The sequence below is a fragment of the Salvelinus alpinus genome, chromosome 19 (assembly GCF_045679555.1).
Source record: "Salvelinus alpinus chromosome 19, SLU_Salpinus.1, whole genome shotgun sequence".
Classification (NCBI taxonomy): domain Eukaryota; kingdom Metazoa; phylum Chordata; class Actinopteri; order Salmoniformes; family Salmonidae; genus Salvelinus; species Salvelinus alpinus.
The window spans coordinates 22152520-22168461 of record NC_092104.1 but is presented as its reverse complement, the minus strand read 5'-3'; the positions used below and the strand labels follow the sequence as shown (position 1 = coordinate 22168461).

Genomic DNA, 15942 nt, shown 5'->3' with positions numbered 1-15942 from the left:
GAACCTAGGAAGAAACCTAGAGAGGAAACAGGCTCTGAGGGGTGGCCAGTCCTCTTCTGGCTGTGCCGGGTGGAAATTATAACAGTACATGACCAAGATGTTCAAACGTTCATAGATGACCAGCAGGGTCAAATAATAATAATCACAGTGGTTGTAGAGGGTGCAACAGGTCAGCACCTCAGGAGTAGATGTCAGTTGGCTTTTCATAGCCGATCATTCAAAGTTAGAGACAGCAGGTGCGGTAGAGAGAGAGAGTCGAATATAGAATATATTTTTGCCATCACGGGCCAGAATCATATTACAGGATTATACATCATGTGTATGACTGTGTTAACAGATATATCTACTGTAAATCACTTCCAGATATGCTACTTATTTTACTTTTTTAACATGCACAGAAATAAACGACATCCATGTTCTCCTTTTGGTAGGTATTTTCATTACTAAACATGCAATGAACTACACGGAAGGAAAAGTACACTGTGCATTCAGCACCACGTACAGAACGCTTGTTAACGGGTATACACCAAAACAGAAGAAAGAGAGAGAGCTCAACATTACATTTAAACTACTCAATCAGTGTGAGGAGTGAAGTCTCTGATGGGCATTGACTAGAGCAGTGAAGTCAGGTATAGTTTCTGACGTCGCTATGCGCAGGATTGCTGAGAGGTGAAAGTCAGTAAGAGATGATCTGTGCCTTGACTTGTTATATTTCATCACTGAAAATGTATATTCACATACATAGATTGACCCAAACACTACAAACATCTTCTGAGCGTGATTCCTAATCTTTGCAAAGTTTGTTCATCGAGAGATGCATAGAACCTTGACCGAGGTAAAGACCGTTTCAGGTTGGATATTCGAAGGATATTCGCCTGTAGTTTTCCTTACGTCCACCAACAGCAGTTAGGGACATAGTGACAAATCAATTTTTTCTCATTTCAATAGATCTTTAACCATTACTCCTAAAACTTTCAAAACTGGTTGTAGCTAACCCGATGGCATAGACACACATTGCACACACTTGTTTTTGTTGATTTACATCTCGCACTATTTTAAATTATTTATTTACATTTTTGAATTTCAAAAGCTCATTGGTCATATGACCTACATGACTTCAAACAAGGTTCCGAATGTCCACTGACTACCCTTCTATATTGCACACCCTTTGGTTTGTCCATTTTCATCTCACATGATTTTACATGAATTTTTTACAATTTCAATAGTTCCTTGGTCATGTGACCTACTGACTTCAAACAAGGTTCAGAATGTCCACTCAGTGGGCCTACACATTGCACACTCTTTAGTTTGTCCATTTTCATCACACAAGATTTTACATACATTTTTCCAAATTTTACATTTCAATAGCTCCTTGGTCATGTGATCTACTGAATTCAAACAAGATTCTGAATGTCCACTGACTACCCTTCTACATTGCACAACCTTTAGTTTGTCTATTTTCATCTCAAAAGATTTTACATACATTTTTCCAAATTTCCATAGCTCAAACTAAACAAACTAAAGGGTGTGCAATGTGTAGGCCCACTGAGTGGACATTCTGAACCTTGTTTGAAGTCAGTTGGTCACATGACCAAGGAGCTATTGAAATTTTACATTTGGAAAAATGTATGTAAAATCTTGTGAGATGAAAATGGACAAACTAAAGTGTGTGCAATATAGAAGGGTAGTCAGTGTACATTCTGAACATTGTGTGATTTCAGTAGGTCACTTGACCAAGGAGCTTTTGAAATTTGGAAAAATGTATGTAAAATCTTGTGAGATGAAAATGGACAAACTAAAGGGTGCGCAATGTGTAGGCCCACTGGGAGGACATTCTCAACCTTGTTTGAAGTCAGTAGGTCACATGACCATGGAGCTATTGAAGTTAGAATGTTTGAAATATTCATGTAAAAACGTGTGAGATGAAAATGGACAAACCAACGGGTGTGCAATATAGAAGGGTAGTCAGTGGACATTCTGAACTTTGTTTGAGTCAAGTAAGTAACATGATCAAGGAGCTATTGAAATTTGAATGTAAAACAAGAAGGTACTTTGTTTACGCTCCCTAACTAATTCAACTAGGAATACAAAACGCTGCTAACATTTCCATATGTTTATTAGCTTTGGAAAGTGAATTAATGTCAAAATCGTGAAAATAAGACCTGTGCAATGTTGTGCGCAATTTTACAACATCATGACACTTATTTGGAGTCTGTGGCTCAAGTGGTTTGAAAGCTATTGAGGTTTGAAAGTGCGAATATCCGTTGAATATCCAACTTGAAACTGTCTTTAACTCGGTAGAACCTTGTCAGTGACATTGTTTTGATAAACTCAAGTTGCAGGTCAGTGGGAGCGTTATCCACATTGAAGGTGAAAGGGGAGGAAACCAACAGCATGTAATTTTCCAGCATTTTGAAATATTCAAAACAACAAGAAAAGTCACAGTTCAAAGCACGCAGAGGCGATGTATACTTCTCCTGTTGGTCATCTGATAGGGAACAGACTAGTAGTGTCGGAAGGTGGGTGAGAGTGTTGGCTTCTACTTGGCGGGTCATATTCCTATATTTCTCTACATGCTTCGTCTGGAAGTTTCGGGACAAGTTATAGTCTTTCAAGACAGCAATGCCCTCTTTGCACACTAAGCACACAGCTTTCCCTGATACCTCAATAAATAAATATTTCGATGTCCACTCTTGCTGGAACACCCTACATTCATTGTTAACTTTCCTTTTCTTTGAAAAACAAATTTAATTTGAATAACAAATACGTTTTTAAAACTTTACTATCGCAAATTCTTTATGTGATCTGAGCATGATTCCGCGGCCGTATTGCATTTGCCCAGGCCTGTCCTAGGGGAATTCCATTAGGGCTATAGCGGTGCTTCAGACACAACAAACAGAGAAAGAGATATTGCACAGTTTGATATTTCATAAACTTATTTAATACTCATTTACTTAGCCAATGCAGGCTTATCTTAGTGTTCTGCCCAACGGGCTATTTATAACATGTCATGACTTGTGTAGAGTGAGACCACTCACCACAAGACCACAATCAAAGGACTCTCCTGATAGACGAATTAGAACCGGATGAAGATAAAACTATTCTGTCCATCTGGTGCGGCCTAATGAAGAGGATATCTAGTTCCCTGTATGCCTTTTAGCACATCAATGTCATTAAAAACTAGCCCAGAATAAAACTCTTCCTGACAGAATCACCATCAGCTAGCTGTGTAGTCAATAGATCTCATCAAACAAACAATATGTTTAACCATATGTCGTCTCAGGTAGTTGTTGTAAAATACAATGTGACTTTCCTGGTCAAATAAATGCAATATATTTTTTCCTCTTAACCTTAATTTGACCAGGATGTCGACAATAAAATGTAAAATATAATGCATTGAAAGAAAGCAAGTAGGCGGCCATTACGATGCAGAAAAACGTTAGTTAACTTATTACATGTAATATACAGTGCCTTAAGGAAAGTATTACGACCATTAGACTTTTTCCACATTTTGTTAGGTTACAGCCTTATTCTAAAATGTATTAAATAATTTTTTCCCCTCGCCAATCTACCCCATAATGACAAAGCAAAAACTTTTTTTTAGAAATGTTTGATAATTTATATACTGTATACAGTTGAAGTCGGAAGTTTACATACACTTAGGTTGGAGTCATTAAAACTCGTTTTTCAACCACTCCACAAATTTCTTGTTAACTAACTATAGTTTTGGCAAGTCGGTTAGGACATCTACTTTGTGCATGACACAAGTAATTTTTCCAACAATTATTTACAAAAATATTATTTCACTTATAATTCACTGTATCACAATTCCAGTGGGTCAGAAGTTACCATGCACTAACTTGACTGTGAAGGTAAGCCTTGAACTAAATCCACAGGTACACCTCCAATTGACTGAAATTATGTCAATTAGCCTATCAGAAGCTTCTAAAGCCATGACATAATTTTCTGGAATTTCCCAAGCTTTTTAAAGACAATCTCAGTGCCTCTTTGCTTGACATCATGGGAAAATCAAAAGAAATCAGCCAAGATCTCAGAAAATACATTGTAGACCTCCACAAGTCTGGTTCATACTTGGGAGCAATTTCCAAATGCCTAAAGGTACCACGTTCATCTGCACAAACAATAGTAAGCAAGTATAAACACCATGGGACCACGCAGCCGCCATACCGCTCAGGAAGAAGACACGTTTTGTCTCCTAGAGATGAACGCACTTTGGTGCAAAAAGTGCAAATCAATCCCAGAACAACAGCAAAGGACCTTGTGAAGATGCTGGAGGAAACAGCTACAAAAGTATCTATATCCACAGTAAAACGAGTCCTATATCAAAATAACCTGAAAGGCCACTCAGCAAGGAAGAAGCCACTGCTCCAAAACCGCCATGAAAAAGCCAGACTACGGTTTGCAACTGCACATAGGGACAAAGATCATACTTTTTGGAGAAATGTCCTCTGGTCTGATGAAACAAAAATAGAACTGTTTGGCCATAATGACCATCGTTATGTTTGGAGGAAAAAAGGGGGAGGCTTGCAAGCCGAAGAACACCATCCCAACCGTGAAGCACGGGGGTGGCAGCATCATGTTGTGGGGGTGCTTTGCTGCAGGAGGGACTGGTGTACTTCACAAAATACATGGCATCATTAGCAAGGAAAATTATGTGGATATATTGAAGCAACATCTCAAGACATCAGTCAGGAAGTTAAAGCCTGGTCGCAAATGGGTCTTCCAAATGGACAATGACCCCAACCACACTTTCAAAGTTGTGGCAAAATGGCTTTAGGACAACAAAGTCAAGGTATTGGAGTGGCCATCACAAAGCCCTGACCTCAATCCTATAGAAAATGTGTGGGCAGAACTGAAAAAGCGTGTACGAGCAAGGAGGCCTACAAACCTGACTCAGTTACACCAGCTCTGTCAGGAGGAATGGGCCAAAATTCACCCAACTTATTGTGGGAAGCTTGTGGAAGGCTACCCGAAATGTTTGACCCAAGTTAAACAATTTAAAGGCAATGCTACCAAATACTAATTGAGTGTATGTAAACTTCTGACCCACTGGGAATGTGATGAAAGAAATAAAAGCTGAAATAAATCATTCTCTCTACTATTATTCTGACATTTCACATTCTTAAAATAAAGTGGTGATCCTAACTGACCTAAGACACAGAATTTTTACTGGGATTAAATGTCAGGAATTGTGAAAAACTGAGTTTAAATGTATTTGGCTAAGGTGTATGTAAACTTCCGACTTCAACTGTATATATAAAGGAAATATCACATTTACATCAGTATTCAGACCCTTTACTCAGTACTTTGTTAAAGCATCTTTGGCAGCGATTACAGCTTTGAGACTTCTTGGGTATGACGCTAAAAGCTTGGCACACCTGTATTTGGAGAGTTTCTCTCATTCTTTTCTGCAGATCCTCTCAAGTTCTGTCAGGTTGGATGGGGGACGTTGCTGCACAGCTATTTTCAGGTCTATTCAGTGATGTTCGATCGGGTTCAAGTCCGGGCTCTGACTTGTCCCGGAGCCACGCCTACGGTGTCTTGGCTGTGTGCTTAGGGTCGTTGTCCCTAAGGTTAACCTCTCTTGGGCACGTGAGACGTTAGCGTCCCACCTCTTCAACAGCCAGTGAAACTGCTGGGCGCCAAAGTCAAATACAGAAATACTCATTATAAAAATTCAGAAAGCAAAACATATTTTACATAGGTTTAAAGATTAACTTCTTGTGAATCCAACCACGGTGTCAGATTTAAAAAATGCTTTACGATTATTTGAGAACATAGCCCACTAGACAAATCATTACAGACAGTAGCCAGCCAAGTAGAACAGTTACACATGTCAGAAATAGAGATAAAATTAATCCCTTACCTTTGGTGATGTTCATATGGTTGCACTCAGCAGACATTCATTTACTCAATAAATGTTCCTTTTGTTCGATAAAGTCTCTTTATATCCAAAAACTTCCGTTTTGTTCGCGCGTTTTCTTCAGTAATCCACAGGCTCAAACGCAGTCACAACAGGAAGACATTTTTTTTTTTATTGTATCCGTAAGGTTCATAGAAACATGTCAAACAATGTTTATATTCAAACCTCCGGTTGTTTTTAGCCGAAATAACCGCTAATATTTCAACCGGACAATAACGTCTTCAATTTAAAAGGTAAACAAGAAACGCACTCTCTCGGTGGCGCGCATGAAAAAGCTCTGTGACACTTTAGGGTCCACTCATTCAGAATGCTCTTACTTCTTCATTTTTCAGAATACAAGCCTGAAACAATTTCTAAAGACTGTTGACATCTAGTGGAAGGCATAGAAACTGCAATTTGAGTCCTAAGTCAATGGATACTGTAATGGCATTGAATAGAAAACTACAAAACCCCAAAACAAACTACTTCCTGAATGGATTTTTCTCAGGTTTTCGCCTGCCAAATCAGTTCTGTTATACTCACAGACACTATTTTAACAGTTTTGGAAGCTTTAGAGGGTTTTCTATCCAAATCTACCAGTTATATGCATATCATATCTTCTGGGCCCGAGAAGCAGGCAGTTTAATTTGGGCATGCTTTTCATCCAAAATTCCGAATGCTGCCCCCTACCCTAGTGAAGTTAACGCTAAGGTTAACCTTCACCACAATCTGAGGTCCTGAGCACTCTGGAGCAGGTTTTCATCAAGAACCTCTTTGTTCTTTGCTCCGTTCATCTTTCCCTCGATCCTGACTAGTCTCCCAGTCCCTGCCGCTGAAAAGATTCCCACAGCATGATGCTGCCACCACCATGCATCACTGTAGGGATGGTGCCAGGTTTCCTCCAGACGATACACTTGGCATTCAGGCCAAAGAGTACAGTTGGTTACATCAGACCAGAGAATCTTGTTTCTTATGGTCTGAGAGTCGTTAGGTGCCTTTTGGCAAACTCCAAGAGGTCTGTCGTGTGCCCTTTACTGAGGAGTGGCTTCTGTCTGGCCACTCTACCATAAAGGCCTAATTGGTGGAGTGCTGCAGAGATGGTTGTCCTTCTGGAAGGTTCTTCCATCTCCACAGAGGAACTTTAGAGCTCTGTCAGAGTGATCAATGATCAATGTCCCTATATACCTGTAAATAGTTAAATTACGTTTTTTGAGCATCAAACAGACAAACAATTTGATAATTTAAAAACTGTTGCGTGATTGCTTTCTATTGTTAAATCACACGCCTGCCATCACACATATCATATGCTTAGCCTACTGAAAAAGTTGAGGGGAAATTAAAGTGTTGAAAGCTTCTGTACTTCAAAGGTGTACAGCTGAAGTACAGCGTGTCATAATGATTGTCCACAAAATCAAAGATGTTTCTCAGCGCATACTGAATCATTCATGTTAAAAGGACTTATTTGATCCTTGTTGTCATTGATTTATCAGAGGTTTGAAGATCATATTGATTATGTTGGACATCTTGCTAGCCAGAGAAGTTCAAATCAAGTTCAAATAGTTATGAACTTAAGACTCAACGCACGCAATTGTATGGCGAATTGAGAAATTCACACAATAAACATGATAAACAAAGAATAACTGTACTGTACAGAACTCTACACCCCATTGTAATGTATTTCTTGCATAATGCATCCCCTGCTTAGTGTTGTAGACACAAGTTAGAGGAACTTCTAAACTATCGTTGTGGCAAAGTGAAATTGAAGGGCATTGTGACAGGTTTTGTTGCCCCCCCATGTCTCAATAGAACCTTTTCAAGTATCTAGCTTTTCATGTCTCCCCCTTTTAACCATGTCTGGACATGATCAAAGTCTCTCGATTGAGTATGGGCCTTTAAAGTGGAGCTCCTCGAAGAGCATGTGTCTGTCTATATTAGTGTTTACTTACTTCAAAAAAGATGAAATTACATCAAACGATGAAAAAAAAATCTGATCAAATTGTATTCGTCACATGCTTCGTAAAACAACAGGTGTAGACTAACAGTGAAATGCTGACTTCCCAACAATGCAGAGAGAAAGAAAATGTAGATATAATAGGAAAGTAATAACACGGAATAATAAAAGTAATAAGCAACGTCTTATAATGTCTTCTGACCAATCAAAATTGTATAAGGATAGAACTAACTCCTATCCTCCATTGGGTCAATCTCCTAATTCCAACACAACCAGACAGTTGTGTGGATGATATTGTGTCTGACCATATGATGATGCAGCAAGAGACTAACAAATAGTGTAGAAGATGGGGATCTGTAAAACTCAATTCCTAAGCCTGAAGAGTTGCACCTTGCGCAGATGAAGAAGGCCTTTTTGTGCGACGGGTAGAGATGCTTCAGGAGGGCGGTCATGTGTGTTTGCGAGGCAGAGGTCCTGAGTTCAAGCCTCGGTATAAGCCGAATCAGGGAAAAGTGGTACTCGTGACACCCTTGACACCCTTTACAGCAGCACACATTCTTAAACCTCTCTTCATTATTGCTGATGGAATCAACTAAGTTAGCAAGCCTACAGTATTTTATGTACAACATCACTTTTTTCAGCTATACTTAGCTGATGTCAGTGTTATAGTACTCGAGTCCAGGAGGATTTTCATGACTCGTGACTCGACTCGGACTCGACCAGTGGAGACTCGAACTTGGACTCGACTGGTAGTGACTTTATTGTCAGGAAATCTCTCTTTGTTGAACAATTTTACATACTAGCAATATTCCCTCTAATTGTTTTCGGCACTGAGCATATTTTCAGGTCTGCTGAGCGCTAACTTGAACAATGTGAAAATTCTGAGCCTTTACCCACTTTAAGTTACAGTTTTACGTGGCCAAGTAGGCTACTGTGGCTATTTGATCATAATGTAGGCCTACCAGATTAGCCTACCATCAAAAACAATGGAGAAAATGCATCCCATAACATTTTAACATGGAAATAGCTGTTCTATCATTCAGCCTACAGTAACAGACAATGTGTGGTGTTCAATGTAGGCTTACATTCCATGAGACTTAAAAAGAAAAAACATGCAGGGCTTGACATTAACCTGTTTGTCCACTTGTCCTTCAGACAAGGTGACTTAAAATGATGTTGTGTTGTTTGATGCAAGAAACAACTTTACAAAATAAAATTCATTATCATTCCTATACCATTATTACAGGGAATCAGACAAATTATGCTACCCTCTGCCTATTGGCTACTTAGCTTATTCAAGCTTGTCTCAAAATACAACACTTCCCTTTTAAGATAAAAAAAGCTATTTTTACTTCAAAGATGTGTAGAAATGTGCACGTTTTGTGCTCTTGTAGGAAGCAATCACTCCCCCATTCTTGACACTGGGCTAATAACTCACTAACTAGCAAAGAATATGAACAAATTTACACACTTGGCTAGATGCAGCTCTTGCTTTGATCTCAAAACAAGCCCATCTACTCACAACCGCTCATACTGTAATCATACTGAGTCCAGTTCAAAGTGAATGGAACAAATCCATATATGGCAATAGTCTATTATAGGCCTACTGCAGCTCTGATTGGTTATTGCCACCGGTCTGTGTAGAGTATGTGCCTGAGTCATGCTTTACAAATGTTCAACACGAATGTAACGAAATGTAGCTTCAACAATTGTTGGACCACAGCTTTTAGCACTACCAAGGGACGTGTGACTCGACTCGTGGCTCGAGTATAAAGGACTCGGACTGGACACGACTCGGTCTTGAGGTTTAGTGACTTGACTAGATCACTGGCTGGTGGTAACTGTCTGTTTTGACTTCATCTGTTGACAAAGCAAGCCATGCTACAGTACAGTGCCTTCAGAAAGTATAAATTGCGATTTTTTTTGGTCACGGTACAGTATTTTGACACTGAAACAATTGAATTCAACTGTCCCCGATGTGAGCACTCAGCCTTGAACATGACCCACCGTGCCAGTGCCATGACTAAGCCAATTATCTCCTGCTCACAGCACAGTCACTGTAGACAGTAATAGACAGAGCCAAATTCACCTTTGTCTGGGCCCTCACATCACACACACACACACACACACACACAACTATATGGCCATTGGTTACCATGTGAAAATACAAGCGCAACCTCTGCTCATCTATAAGCCAAATTGTAAGACGAAATATTCTGTGATGTGTTTCTATGCAAAGTAAGCTTCACTCTGTCAAAATTATACATTATCTGTCAGTGCACACACACATTTTATACAGAATGTTATGTTGTAGATCACCAAGATAATCCAACATTCATGTATACATTTTAAATAAAAATATATACATTTAGTTGTAGGTGCAGAAAAGTACAGTAGCATACATGGTGTGTGTATTTGGGGGACATGAATCCAGGTCAGCTCTGACTTGTCTTAATCCTAAATCTGTCTTCAGCGGTTTATGTACATGGAAAAAGCGTAATATCTCTGGTTAACATCCTGGACCAAGCTGGCTTTTTCCCTGCGGTGCCATTTGGGTCAGCAGGATTTCCAGCAAATCTCAGATCTGTATTAGTATGATGAAGTCAGGCACAGCAAACACATCAGATGACTCACATCACCCGTTTCTCTGACGATGTCGTCAAAAGACACAAAAAAAAATAGAAAGATGAATTTAATCAAACTGAACATTATCAAGTTTCAAGTTTTAAAGTCACATGCAAAAATACAGTGAAATGCATTTCTTGTAAACTCAAAACCCAACAATGCAATAATCAATAACAATGTAATACTATTAAAAAAAAGAGAAATAAGAAGAAATATGAAGAACACAATAAGTAAGTAAGCATACTACTGTATATACAGGATCAGTTCCAATACCATATTTACAATGTGCAGGGACACGAGTGATGGAGGTAAATATGTATAGGGGTAAGATGACTAGGCATCAGGATATCAGTATTTGGTCTAAGGAAACAGGCTACGGGTAAGCTAGGTTACCTACTTAGCAACATGGGACCTTGTATTCTATAGGCCAGGGGTGTCAAACTCATTCCATGGAGGGCCTAGTGTCTGCTGGTTTTTGGTTTTACCTTTCAATTAAGACCTAGACGACCAGGTGTGGGGAGTTCCTTACCAATCAGTGACCTTCATTCATCAATCAAGTACAAGGGAGGAGCAAAAACCCACAGACACTCGAACCCTCTGTGGAATGAGTTTGACACGTGCTACAGGCCTACACAAGTAGGCATATTGCAATTACAATTTAGGCTACTCAAGAGCGTGCAAGGTAGAGCAGGGCTTGAACTTGAGCTCGAGTGTGATGCGCAGAGGCACTCCTTTCGCCATCATACATTTCCTCTTTAAAATGTAATAATGTGAAAAATATTAAAACAAAAAATGGAATATTTGTTGTCCATTTGTCAATGACAACTGAAACAGGCTATATTTATAAAAATCATAGACTGAGCTGATCTCTCTATACAGCATTGTTTTGTCTCCTAATTATGCATCTGCTCCAAGGATTATCAAATCAAATCAAATGTATTTATATAGCCCTTCTTACATCAGCTGATATCTCAAAGTGCTGTACAGAAACCCAGCCTAAAACCCCAAACAGCAAGCAATGCAGGTGTAGAAGCACGGTGGCTAGGAAAAACTCCCTAGAAAGGCCAAAACATAATAATCACAGTAGTTGTCGAGGGTGCAGCTAGTCAGCACCTCAGGAGTAGATGTCAGTTGGCTTTTCATAGCCGATCATTAAGAGTATCTCTACCGCTCCTGCGGTCTCTAGAGAGTTGAAAACAGCAGGTCTGGGACAGGTAGCACGTCCGGTGAACAGGTCAGGGTTCCATAGCCGCAGGCAGAACAGTTGAAACTGGAGCAGCAGCACGGCCAGGTGGACTGGGGACAGCAAGGAGTCATCATGCCAGGTAGTCCTGAGGCATGGTCCTAGGGCTCAGGTCCTCCGAGAGAGAGAAAGAAAGAGAGAAAGAGAGAATTAGAGAGAGCATACTTAAATTCACACAGGACACCGGATAAGACAGGAGAAGTACTCCAGATATAACAAACTGACCTTAGCCCCCCGACACATAAACTACTGCAGCATAAATACTGGAGGCTGAGACAGGAGGGGTCAGGAGACACTGTGGCCCCATCCGATGATACCCCCGGACAGGGCCAAACAGGAAGGATATAACCCCACCCACTTTGCCAAAGCACAGCCCCCACACCACTAGACAAGGCCGAGTATAGCCCACAAAGATCTTCGCCACGGCACAACCCAAGGGGGGGCGCCAACCCAGACAGGAAGATCACGTCAGTGACTCAACCCACTCAAGTGACGCACCCCTCCTAGGGACGGCATGAAAGATTACATGCTTAGAATACACCAGGTGGGTTTCGCTCCTTTTCATCAAACCCAGGACTGTGTATTTTTATTGCAGAGTAAAGGGTCTCCTACAATACACAGGACGAAGACTACCCACACCCATCTTCAGCTGCCTAGTAGATAAAACCCAGCCCTGTGCTGAATGACACTGCAGGTACCTCAGGCTAGGATAAATACATAGTCCTTGCTCATGTTAGAATATGCATATGGATGTGTATGATGGATTGATGATGTTGTTTGGTTGGTGACATTTGATAGATGGCTATTAGTGGTAAAGTGAGAGCTTTATGTGGAAAAATATAACGTAAAGTTACTGGCATTATTAATTTACTTTATTTAAGCTTTTGTATTTGTTTGCCTTTTTTAAGTCCAGATATCATGCAGCTCATACCTTGTCCTGATCAATCAAACATAATCTAATACTGATATGCCGGTCAATAACTCATGCAGAAAGGTTTAAGTAAACCCACTGAAATCATCAATCATCAATCCAAAAAAAGTTGGCCTAGGTTGTCATATGTCATCACGTGAGTTACAGTACTATAAATGTTGTTGATCATTCACACAGAAGACTGCTGTGGTGAAAGAGGGTTCTTTCTTGTGGATCTTTTCTCCAAATGCTCTACGTATACTCACGCAGCTGCATTCTAGGGAGCTTACCTGGGGGGACCGACCAGAGGACTGAACAACACAGAGGGAGCTCAACATCATCAGGCTGCCACTGGAAACATAATTACAATGACATTTCAATTGCAAAATAGACCAACTGGAAGCTGGACCTTGACATTTTCCCAACGGCACACACTGGTTGAATCAACAATGTTTCCATGGACCAAAGTGGAATAGATGTTGAATTGACGTCTGTATCTAGTGAGTTCTTTCCAAAGAAGGCACAATTGTTCAATTTAGATAAGACAGGAAGTAGGTGATATAGACAGGCGTAAGCAACAAGAACAGAAGAATTACTTGAACATTTTCATTAATTGTTACGAATGTACAGGGGCTATCAACTTTTTTGGACCATGACAAAGTTTGGATTCTCTTAGCCTCTGCACTTAATGCGCGGTTACTTCGAAAGAGACAATATCCATGTCCTGCATAGTCTGAAAAACGATAAAGCAATGGCCGATTAATTAGGGCCGATTTCAAGTTTTCATAACAATCGGTAATCTGCCTTTTTAGACGCCGATTATGGCCAATTACATTGCAATCCACGAGGAAACTGCGTGGCAGGCTGACCACCTGTTACGCAAGTGCAGCGTCAAAAGGACCTTGTGGCTGCAAGGAGACAAGTTAAGTTGCTAGCTAGCATTAAACTTATCTTATAAAAAACAATCAATCTTCACATAATCACTAGTTAACTTCACATGGTTGATGATATTACTAGGTTAACTAGCTTGTCCTGTGTTGCATATAATCAATGCGGTGCCTGTTAATTTATCATCGAATCACAGCCTACTTCAACTTCGCCAATGATGATTTAACAAAAGTGCATTGCCGAAAAAAGCACAATCTTTGCACAAATGTACCTAACCATAAACATCAATGCTTTTGTTAAAATCAATACATAGAGGTATATATTTTTAAACCTGCATATTTAGAAATTCATGTTAGCAGGCAATATTAACAAGGGAAATTGTGTCACTTCTCTTGCGTTCAGTGCAAGCAAAGTCAGGGTATATGCAACAGTTTGGGCCCCCTGGCTCGTTGCGAACTGTGAACTAATTTGCCAGAATTTTACGTAATTACGACATAACATTGAAGGTTGTGCAATGTAACAGAAATATTTAGACTTAAGGTTGCCACCCGTTCGATAAAATACGGAACGGTTCTGTATTCCACTGAAAGAATAAATGTTCTGTTTTCGAAGTTATAGTTTTCCGGATTTGACCATATTAATGACCAAAGGCTTGTATTTCTGTGTTTATTATATTATAATTAAGTCTATGATTTGATATTTGATAGAGCAGTCTGACTGAGCGGTGGTAGGCAGCAGCAGGCTCGTAAGCATTCATTCAAACAGCACTTTACTGCGTTTGCCAGCAACTCTTAGCAATGTTTGAAGCGCAGTGCTGTTTATGACTTCAAGCCTATCAACTCCCGAGATTAGGTTGGCAATACTAAAGTGCCTATAAGAACATCCAATAGTTAAAGGTATATGAAATACAAATGGTATAGAGAGAAATAGTTGACGCGTCATAATTCCTATAATAACTACAACCTAAAACTTCTTAACTGGGAATATTGAAGACCTGGGAATATTGAACCACCAGCTTTCATATGTTCTCATGTTCTGAGCAAGGAACTTAAACGTTAGCTTTTTTACATGGCACATATTGCACTTCTACTTTCTTCTCTAACACTGTGTTTTTGCATTATTTAAACCAAATTGAACACGTTTCATTATTTAGTTGAGCCTAAATAGATTTAATTTATGTATTATATTAAGTTAAAATAAAAGTTTTCATTGTTCATTTAATATGGTTGTAATTGTCATTATAACAAATATATATATAAAAATCTGCCGATTAATTGGTGTCTGCTTTTTTTGGTCCTCCAATAATCGGTATCGGTATCAGCGTTGAAAAATCATAATCGGTCGACCTCTACCCTAAATGCCTGTGAAGCCTTTTGGATTTTGTTTAAATGTATATACCCCTGTGTATAAAGTTTGTATGTGTTATTTGGTATACTATTTTGTATGATATGTTTTTGCATATTGTTTTTTAATTAACAAATATAACACAATATGCAAATGTATATATACTTCGCATCCTGAGATCTGTGATGCCTCCCGTTGACCTGCCGCCAACTGAGTCGCGGTAATACTACGATGTCCTGAAGGACAGCTGCGTCTGGAGAAGGTGACCTTGGGCGTGGAGCGTGGAGTTGACATTTGTGACGAAGGGATGACATGCGAATATCCAGAGGGAGTTCGCGGTTCATGTGTTTGCACCCTTGCAGAGCCTGTGTGTGGGAGTGATGGAAGGACTTACCCCAGTATGTGCTGCTTGAGAACTAAAAACAATCTAGCAGAACTCAGTAAAAAGCCCTCAGTCATATTGATTCAGAAAGGTCACTGTGATGCGGGTAAGTAGCCTAGTGGTGGGTTAGGGCCAAAGGAAGAAATGTTTCATAGCCCAGGGCTACATTTCTTATTTTCCAGTCAATCATACAAAGTAGCCTAAAGACATTTGTTTATGTGTTTCTGTATTTTCTCATGTGTGTTTCAGTGGCAATATGTAACTTTTTGTTGACCTGACCATCTTGAGTTATAGATCTGTCATTCTCATTGAAGCTGTAGATCTGTTCTATGTGCGCTATTTCTATGCTTCCCGTTCTTAAATTTCATTTTTGCATCTTCTACTTTCGGTTTTGTACACCAGCTTCCAACAGCTTAAAATACAATATTTTTGTTTACATAAAATATATTTCACAGCGGTTTAGATGGTACAATGATTCTCTGCACTATACGATCTTATTTTGTCACATAAACTGAAATTACGCAAACTATTAAAATTTTTGCAACTAGGAAATGGCAGAGCGATTTCTGCTTAGCGCAACTTCATTTATAAACTACTTCAAATAATTTGAATAATTAGGCTATTGGAATGGTTTTGTTATTTTGTTATAGGCCTAACAACCAAAACAAGTACTGCT

At 39.5% G+C, this 15942-nt stretch overlaps 1 pseudogene; it reads left to right on the top strand.

Moving 5' to 3' along the window:
* LOC139545830 (serine protease HTRA1-like) overlaps nucleotides 1–15942 on the top strand; it is a 63221-nt pseudogene that overhangs the window by 34802 nt on the left and 12477 nt on the right.